Below are 9,420 nucleotides of genomic sequence, written 5' to 3'. Positions count from 1 at the left end.
TTTGGTGACCCATTGTTAGTGAGAATTTTGTTTTCCATTTGTCAATTCACATAAGATGATTGCTAAAATATTGTGTTGGTGTTTATTGATGGCTTATATGTTAGAAGTTGGCAATTATAAATAGGTAGTTGTACTTCTAATATGTTGAGTACCCAAAGAGATTTTTAAAAATTACTATACTTAGGAAAAAATGTAAATCCACTGGATCAGAATGTCAGGCATTCAGATACAAAAATGCTTTGCTGGTTTTTATTTTGCTGATAGTAAATATTTGTCTGATATACTTAAGGCAAATATTATGTTAACTAGATAATATTTCAGAGATTATATTGAATGGTTTATTTTCAAGGATAATTTATTTCAAATGGCATATCGAAAACTTGAATATACGATCCAGTAAATACTTTTTTTAGATTAAAATAAGGTATTTGTCCATGTCTTAGGTATTATCCCATTTCTGAAGTAGCTCTATATGTAAGCCTACCTTTAATTTTGTTAAGAGTCCTGGATTTTTTTCTTTTTTGTTAATGGAGACTGTTTACCACTTTCACTTTGCTGTTTAAAAGATTTGAAAGATAGTTACTTTTATTAATCTTTTGTCTTTAGAAATGTAAAGCATCTTCAGTTGTTTTTTTTTTTTTTTTTTTTTAAAGTAACGTCTATAGCCAGGATGGGGCTTGAGCTTTGGACCCTGAGATCAGGTTCATTAGGGAGTTAGGAATTTAAGAAACAAAAACAAAGTTAAAATTAAGAATTTAGTGAATGATTTTAACATCAGGTGAAATAATAGCTGAAGGAATAGTGAATTAGGTTTGGTCAGAAGGAAAAAATTCAAAATGATCTATATATAGAGTCCAAAGGATGGAAAAGAATCAGGGAAGAGCACAGAGATGGGCTAACTTTAATGTAACTGTAGTCCCGAAAGGAGAAGAAAGAGAATATTTGGAGTTAATGCCTAAGAAATATCTAAAATTTATGAAAATTGTCAAGCTACAGGTTTTGGAAGTCCCACAAACCTCAAACAAAATATTCAGAAAATCATACTTATGCAAATATTACCATTACTGGAAACTAGAAAAGGAAAAAGGTGTAGAGTAGTGAAAGAAATAAGGCATGTTCTTTTTTGTTTTTAAAGATTTTATTCACTTATTCACGAAAGACACACAGAGAGGCAGAAACACAGGCAGAGGGAGAAGCAGGGGTCCATGCAGGTAGCGGATGCGGGACTCGTTCTGGGGACTTCAGGATCATGCCCTGGGCCAAAGGCAGGTGCTAAACCGCTGAGCCACCCAGGAATCCCCCAAGGCATGTTTCAAAGGGCTAAATATATGGCAATTGATTATTCAGTAAAAACAATGGCAATCAAGACAATGGAATGGCATCTTCAAAGTAATGGAAAAAAATAACTGCTAATCTAGAGTTCTGTACAAAGCAAAAGTGTCCTTAACAGTAAAAGTACAAAAGGTAAAATTAGGAAAATTTCACACAAAAGGTGAGAAGTTTTTGTGAACAAACTATGCAAAAATGATGTCATTAAGCAGAAGGGATATGATACCAAATAGAAGTTTGGAGTTGCAAGAAGGAATGATGAACAACAGGGTAAATATGGAGGTTTAAATTAATAGTGATTTTAAAACGAAAATAATGTCTCGAGTGTTTAAAAAAACAGAACTAAAGTACATGAAAACAATTGCATGTAAATTGAGGGGTGGGGATAAATGGAAAAGTGTTTTAAGGTCCTTCTGTCTAAGGAAAGGTTAAGCTGTCATTTTATATTAAACTCGCCTGTTTTAGTATTTAGGGTAACTACACTAAAAGATTTATGAAAGTATATTACATATACTAATGGTATAAAATGGAACAACAGGAAAAAAGTACTCAACCCAAGAGAAAGCAAGATAGGAAAAAAAAAAAAAACCCAGGGAAAACATTTGGGGAGATGGCACAGTTAATTCTAAATGAATCAGAAATTGCAGTAAGTGTAAATGGGGTAAAATCTTCCAATAAACCTTTTCAGATAATGATACAACTGAGTTACATAGAAGAGACGCACATAAAATGTAAGAATACAGAAAGGTGAAAGTGAAAGGATGTAGAAAGATATATAAACAGTAAATGAACGATAATATGGCTATATTAATATCAAACAATTTCAGGCAAAATACTAATTAGTAGTAAAGAGACAGTTGATAATGAGAAAAGGACTAATTCACCAGAAAAGTTTAGCAATTATAAATTTATAGAATTCAATAGCTACTAAGTTTATCAGAAAACAAGGAGAAATAGAGAAATGCACAATCATAAAAGATTACGTGGTCAAAAAATGGTAGGGTTATAAAAAATACAATAGACCCAACCACCATGTATATAGGCTATTATACTCTCGACAAATACATAATACATGTTTTTTTATGTACATGTTGGACATTTAGAAAAGTTGACCACATGCTTAAAAAAGCAAGTCTGTCAAATTATTAATCATACAGAGTATATTCTCTGACCATAAATAAACTAGGGAGGTGCCTGCTTGGCTCAGGAGAGCATGCAACTCATGACCTCTGGGTCCCAAGTTTAGCCCTATCTTGGGCATAAAGCTTACTTTAAAAAAGCTAGGGGGAGAAAAAAGATAAAAAAAAAAAAAAAACCTTTATGTTTAGAAACTACAAAGGATACTCCAAAGTAATTTTTTTTTAAGGATTTTATTTATTTATGAGAGACGGAGAGAGAGGCAGAGACAGGCAGAGGGAGAAGCAGGCTCCATGCAGGGAGCCTGAAGCGGGACTCAATCCTGGGTCTCCAGGATCACACCCTGGGCTGAAGGCGGTGCTAAACCGCTGAGCCACCCAGCTACGGAGGGTAATCTTGAGTTAAGGAAGGTATCACAATGGAAGTTAGAAAAAAAAGTAATCTTGAGTTAAGGAGGGTATCACAATGGAAGTTAGAAAAAATTTTATTATGAAAATAAAACATCAAAGTTCATCAGGGTTAGATGAAGCTGTGCTTAGAGGTGATTTAATAATTTATTAGAAAAGAATAAAGCTAAAAGTCCATGAGTGAAGCATTTATCTCAAGTTATTAAAAACTAAAGCACAAAGAAGAAAGCTTAATTTATTGGAATAGAAAGCAAACATAATAGGATTAGCAAAGTTAAGAGTTGCTTCTTTGAGAAGACAAATCTCCAGCAAGACCAATGAAAAAAGTATGAAGGCACAAATATCAAAAGTGAAATGGAGATCTCACTGCTTCTGCATTCATTAAAAATCTTTCAAGAAAGTATGGGGGCACCTGGTTGGCTCAGTGGTTGAGTGTCTGCCTTTGGCTCAGGGTGTGATCTCAGGGTCCTGGGACTGAGTTCCACCTCAGGCTGCCCAGAGGGAGCCTGCTTCTCCCTCTGCCTATGTCTGTGCCTCTCTGTTTCATGAATAAATAAGTAAAATCTTTAAATACACACAAAAAAGTATTATGAATATCTCCATGCTGATGCATTTGAAATTTTAGACGGTGTTCAAAGACCTGAAAAAATACAAATATAAGAAAAAAACCTAGGGGCATCTGGCTGGTTCAGTTAGGAAAGCATGTGACTCTTGATCAAAAGGGGCACCTGGCTGGTTCAGTTAGGAAAGCATGTGACTCTTGATCTCTGTTGGGTGTAGAGATTACTGAAAAAAAAGGGCGGGGGAGAAAGGAAAGGGGAAATCTGAATAGCGTTCCGTATTTGTTAAAGTAGTTGCATCTATTTGATAAGCAGAAATAATAGTCTTCTCATAGCCACATGCCAGAGAATGAACTTGAATCCCTCCCTCCACTGTATTCAAAAATTAACTCAAAATTAATCGCCTAAATGTAAGACCTATAACTATAAAATGCTGGAAGAAAACATAGTTTTAAGTCTTTGTGGCCTCAGATGAGGCAGTCCTTTCTTAGATATACGTGAAGTATAAGCAACCAATCAAAAACTGACTTTATCAAAATTTTAAAAAGTTGTGTTTCAAAAGACAAGAAAGTGAAAAAACCCTCAGAATGAGAATGAAAGAATGGAGCAATAGAAACAAATAACATATTTGTAAGAGACTAATATCTAGAGTATGTAAGTAATTATGTTGGGAACCCCTGGGTGGCTCAGCAGTTGAGCATCTTCCTTAGGCTCAGGGCGTGATCCCAGGGTCCTGGGATCAGGTCCCACATCAGGCTTCTTGGGTGGAGCCTGCTTCTCCCTCTGCCTGTGTCTCTGCCTCTCTTGTCTCTCATGAATAAATAAATAAAATCTTAAAAAAACAATTCTGCAACTCAACAGTAAAACAACTCCATGTAAAAATAGGCAAAGTATTTGAATAGATATCTTTCCAAAGAAGATATACAAATTGCCAGTAAATACATGAAATGATGCTCAACATCATTAGGGAAATCCAGATGAGGCCATGATGAGATACTATTTCATAACCACTAGGATGACTATAGTTGAAAAGACAGACAATGGCAGTTGTTGGCAAGGATGTGGGGAAATTGGAACCCTCATATGTTGCTGATGGGACTGTAAAATGGTACAGCCACTTTGTAAAACAGTCTGGCAGTTCCTCAAAAAATTAAACATAGTTACCATATGATTTAGCAATTCCACTCATACCCAAGAAAATTGAAAGCATATGCTCACACAAAAACTTCTACATGAATGTTCACAACAGCATTAGTCATAATAACCTTCAAATCGAAACAACCCAAATGTCTGTCAACTGATAAATGGATAAGCAAAATGTGGTGTGGTATATACACACACACAATGGAATGTTATTTATAAAACGGAATGAAGTCCTGATACATGCAACAACATGGATAAATCTTGGAAAATATTATTCTAAGAGAAGTAACACAAAAGACCACATAGTTTATGGTCCCACTTAGGAAATAATCCATAGAGACAAAAACTAATTGGTGGTTACCAGGAGCAGGATGGAAGATGATTGGTGAGTAGCTGCTAATAGATATGGAATTTCTTTTTGGGATGATTTAACCGTTCTGGACTTAGTGGTGGTGATTGCATAATTTAATGAATATACTAAGTGCCAATTTTATACTTTGAAAGTGTGAATTTTATATGTGAGATATATCTTTAAAAAGTAATCACATCTGTTATTTAAAGTCTTCCCACTAATTCCAGGCCTTAATGGCATTCCCACTGAATTCTGCCAAATATTATCAAGTCTATATAAATTCTAGAGACTACACAATGAGAGAACATTTCCTAATTTTTAACCAGGCTGACATCACTTTGAACATACATTGAAGATTAAAAGAATTACAGACCAACCCTTTAATGAATTTCAAAATACAAGTTCAACCTAAATACAATATTAGCAAAAATTTTTAAAAAATTTTATTCATGAGAGACTCAGAGGCAGAGACACAGGCAGAGGGAAAAGCAGGCTCCCGCTGCAGACTTGATCCCAAGACTGGGATCACGACCTGAGCCAAAGGCAGATGCTCAACCACTGAGCCACCCAGGTGCCCCTCATCTTAGCAAATTAAACATGAAAAGGAGAATACATGGTGAAAGTGGGGTTTATTTCAGGATGCAAGGATAGTTTAATGAATCAGTGTAATTCACATCAAAAGGGAAAAAGAAGATCAGTTCAGTAGATGCTGAAAAAGCATTTGATAAAATATGTATTCATAATAACTTACCAAACTAATAAGAGGGAACTTCCTTATTCTAATAAGTATTATCTATGTAAAACTTACAGCAGACATCATACTTGAAATTGGGAATAAGATCAGGATGTCTGCTATTACTATTTCTTTTTAAAAAATATTTAATTTATTTATTCATGAGAGACAGAGAAGCAGAGACACAGGCAGAGAGAAGCAGGCTCCATGCAGGGAGCCTGACGTGACTCAATCCCAGGACTCCAGGATCACACCCTGGACGGAAGGCAGATGCTCAACTGCAGAGCCACCCAGGTGTCTCTGCTATTAACGATTTCTATTCAGCACTCTTCTGAAGGTTATAGCCACAGTAAAAGGTAAGAAAAAACCAAAATAAACAAGTATTGTTGAGGAGGAAATAAACTTCATTTGTAAATGACAGTGTGTATATAGAAAATCCAAAATCTATAAACCGTTAGTAAGTGTCTTGGCAAGTTTCCTATATATAGAATAATATAAAAGGAATTATGTTTAAAAAAAGTTGTTTTTAAATACCAACAACAAAAGTGAAAAGAGAAACTACTATTTATAGCCTCATAAATCAATCTTTGGAATAGATATAGTGAAAGAGATCCAAGAAAGACTTTTTGTACACTAAAAACTACAAGACACTGGAAGACACTAGAGAAGATCTGAGTTAATTCAGTTATGAACTGAATACTCAGTTGGAATACTTAATATTTTAAAGATGTCAGTTCAGGGCAGCCCAGGTGGCTCAGCAGTTTAGTGCCACCTTCAGCCCAGGGTGTGATCCTGGAGTCCTGGGATCGAGTCCCACATTGGGCTCCCTGCATCGAACCTGCTTCTCCCTCTGCCTATGTCTCTGCCTCTCTCTCTGTCTCTCATGAATAAATAAATAATTTTTTTTTAAAAGTTGAGAATGGGCATCCTTTAAGAAAATAAAGATGTCAGTTCTCCCTAAATTGATTTATGGATTCAGTGCAATATCAAAATCTCAGGATATTTTAGTGTACATCAAGCTGACTCTAAAATTTACATGCAAATGCAAACTCCAGTCATACATATTACCTTCAAATAGTGTAGCAAACACTTCCCATAAACAGTTATAATAAATGTACAGAATCAGAATAGCACCATCAAAATCAGGAAATACTATATTACTACCATCGAACTTTCAGACTTCATTCCAGTTTTGCCAGATGTTTCAATAATTTTTTTTTATTTTTTTGTGGTAAATGTTCCTTCCCTAGTTAAGCCTCAGATGCAGCAAGCCCTGGCCATTACCTTGACTGCAGTCTTGCGATCCTGAGCACAGAATCCAGCTAATCTGTGCCTAACTCTTCTTTACCCATAGAAATGATGGGATAATAAATGTGTGTTGTTTTAAGCCACGAAGTTTAAGTGTTAATTTGTTACACAATGGAAAATTAATACTCATCTCTTTCCAATTGATTTTAGTTGTTTATTTATTAAATTTTAAATTCAATTAATTAATATATAATGTATTGGTTTCAGAGTTAGAAGTCAGTGATTTCATCAGTCCTATATATACCCAGTGCTCATTACATCACATACCTTCCTTAATGTTCATCACCCAATTACCCGATCCTCCCCTACTGCCCTCTCCACAAGTGACCCTAAGTTTGTATCCCATTATTAAGAATCTCTTTTGGTTTGTCTAATTTCGTCTTGTTTTATTTTTCTCTCTCTTCTCCTATGACTCTCTGTTTGTTTCTTAAATTCCACATATGAGTGAGATCATATAATTGTCTTTCTCTGATTGGCTTATTTCACTTAGCATAATATCCTCTAGTTCCATCCACATTGTTGCAAATGGCAGTATTTCATTTTTTTTAATGACTGAGTAGTATTCCATCATATATATATATATATATATATATATATATATATATATATATATATATATATACCACATCTTTATCCATCTGTCGATGGACATCTGGGCTGTTTCCATAGTCTGGCTATTGTGGACATTGCTGCTATAAACATTGGGGAACAGGTGCCCCTTTGGATCAATACATTTATATCATTGGGGTAAATACCTAGTAGTGCAGCTGCTGGGTTGTAGGGTAGCTCTATTTTCAACCTTTTGAGGGACCTCCATACTTTTTTCCACAGTGGCTGTACCAGCTTGCATTCCCACCAACAGTGCAAGAGGGTTCCCCTTTCTCCTCATCTTCACCAACATCTGTCATTTCCTGTCTTGTTAATTTTAGCCATTCTCACTGGTGTGAGTGGTATCTCATTGTGGTTTTGATTTGTATTTCCCTGATGCCCAGTGATGTTGAGCATTTTTTTTTCATGTGTGTTGGCCATTTGTATGTCTTTGGAGAAATGTCTATTCATGTCTTCTGCCCATTTCTTGATTGGATTATTTGTTCTTTGGGTGTTGAGTTTGATAAGTTCTTTATAGATTTTCAATACTAGCCATTTATCTGATGTGTCATATGCAAATGTCTTCTCCCATTCTGTAGGTTGCCTTTTGGTTTTGTTGATTGTTTCCTTTTCAATGCAAAGGTTTTTAATCTTGATGAAGTCCCAAGTCCTAATAGTTCACTTTTGCCTTTGTTTCCCTTGCCTTTGGAGATATGTTTAGCAAGAAGTTGCTGTGGCTGAGGTCGAAGAGATTGCTGCCTGTGTTCTCTAGGATTTTGATGGATTCTTGTCTTTCATCCATTTTAAGTCTATTTTTGTGTATGGTGTGAAGAAATGGTCCAGTTTCATTCTTCTGCATGTGGCTGTCCAATTTTCCCAATGTCATTTGTTGAAGGAGACTGTCTTTTTTCCATTGGATGTTCTTTACTGCTTTGTCGAAGATTAGTTGACCATAGAGTTGAGGGTCCATTTCTGGGTTCTCTGTTATGTTCCATTGATCTATGTGTCTGTTTTTGTGCCAGTACCATACTGTCTTGATGATTACAGCTTTGTAATAATAGAGCTGGAATTGGGATGCCACCAGTGTTGGTTTTCTTTTTCAGCAATCCTTTGGCTATTCAGGGTCTTTTCTGATTCCATGCAAATTTTAGGAGTATTTGTTCCAATTCTGGGAAATAAGTTGATGGTATTTTGATAGGGATTACATTGAATGTATGGATTATTCTAGGTAGCATAGACATTCAATTTTTGTTCTTCAAATCAATGAGCAAAAATATCAAATATTTTTCCATTTCTTTTGTCTTTTTTTAAAAAAGTTTTATTTATTTATTCATGAGAGACACACAGAGAGAGGCAGAGACCCCGGCAGAGGGAGAAACAGGCTTCAGTGTGGGACTTGATCCCAGAACCCTGGGATCACACCCTGAGACAAAGGCAGATGCTCAACCACTGAGCCACCCAGGTGTCCTATTTCTTGTGTCTTGATTTCTTTCATGAGTGTTCTATATTTTTCTGAGTACAGATACTTTGCATCTTTGGGGTTAGGTTTATTTCTAGGTATCTTATGGTTTTGGGTGCAATTGTAAATGGGATTGATTCCTTAATTTCTCTTTCTTCTGTCTCACTGTTAGTGTATAGAAATGCAACTATTTCTGTGCATCAATTTTATATCTTGCCACTTTGCTAAATTCTGCTATGAGTTCTGGCAATTTTGGGGTGGAGTCTTTTGGATTTTCCATGTAGAATATTATGTCATCTACAAAAAGTGAGAATTTGACTTCTTTTCCAATTTGGATGTGCTTTATTTCTTTTCATTGTCTGATTTCTGAGGCTAGGACTTCTATCACTATGTTGAGCAGCAGT

Source organism: Canis lupus, chromosome 1 (assembly GCF_048164855.1).
Source record: "Canis lupus baileyi chromosome 1, mCanLup2.hap1, whole genome shotgun sequence".
NCBI lineage: Eukaryota > Metazoa > Chordata > Mammalia > Carnivora > Canidae > Canis > Canis lupus.
The sequence above is the reverse complement of the archived record's forward strand: the minus strand, read 5'-3'. Positions refer to the sequence as shown.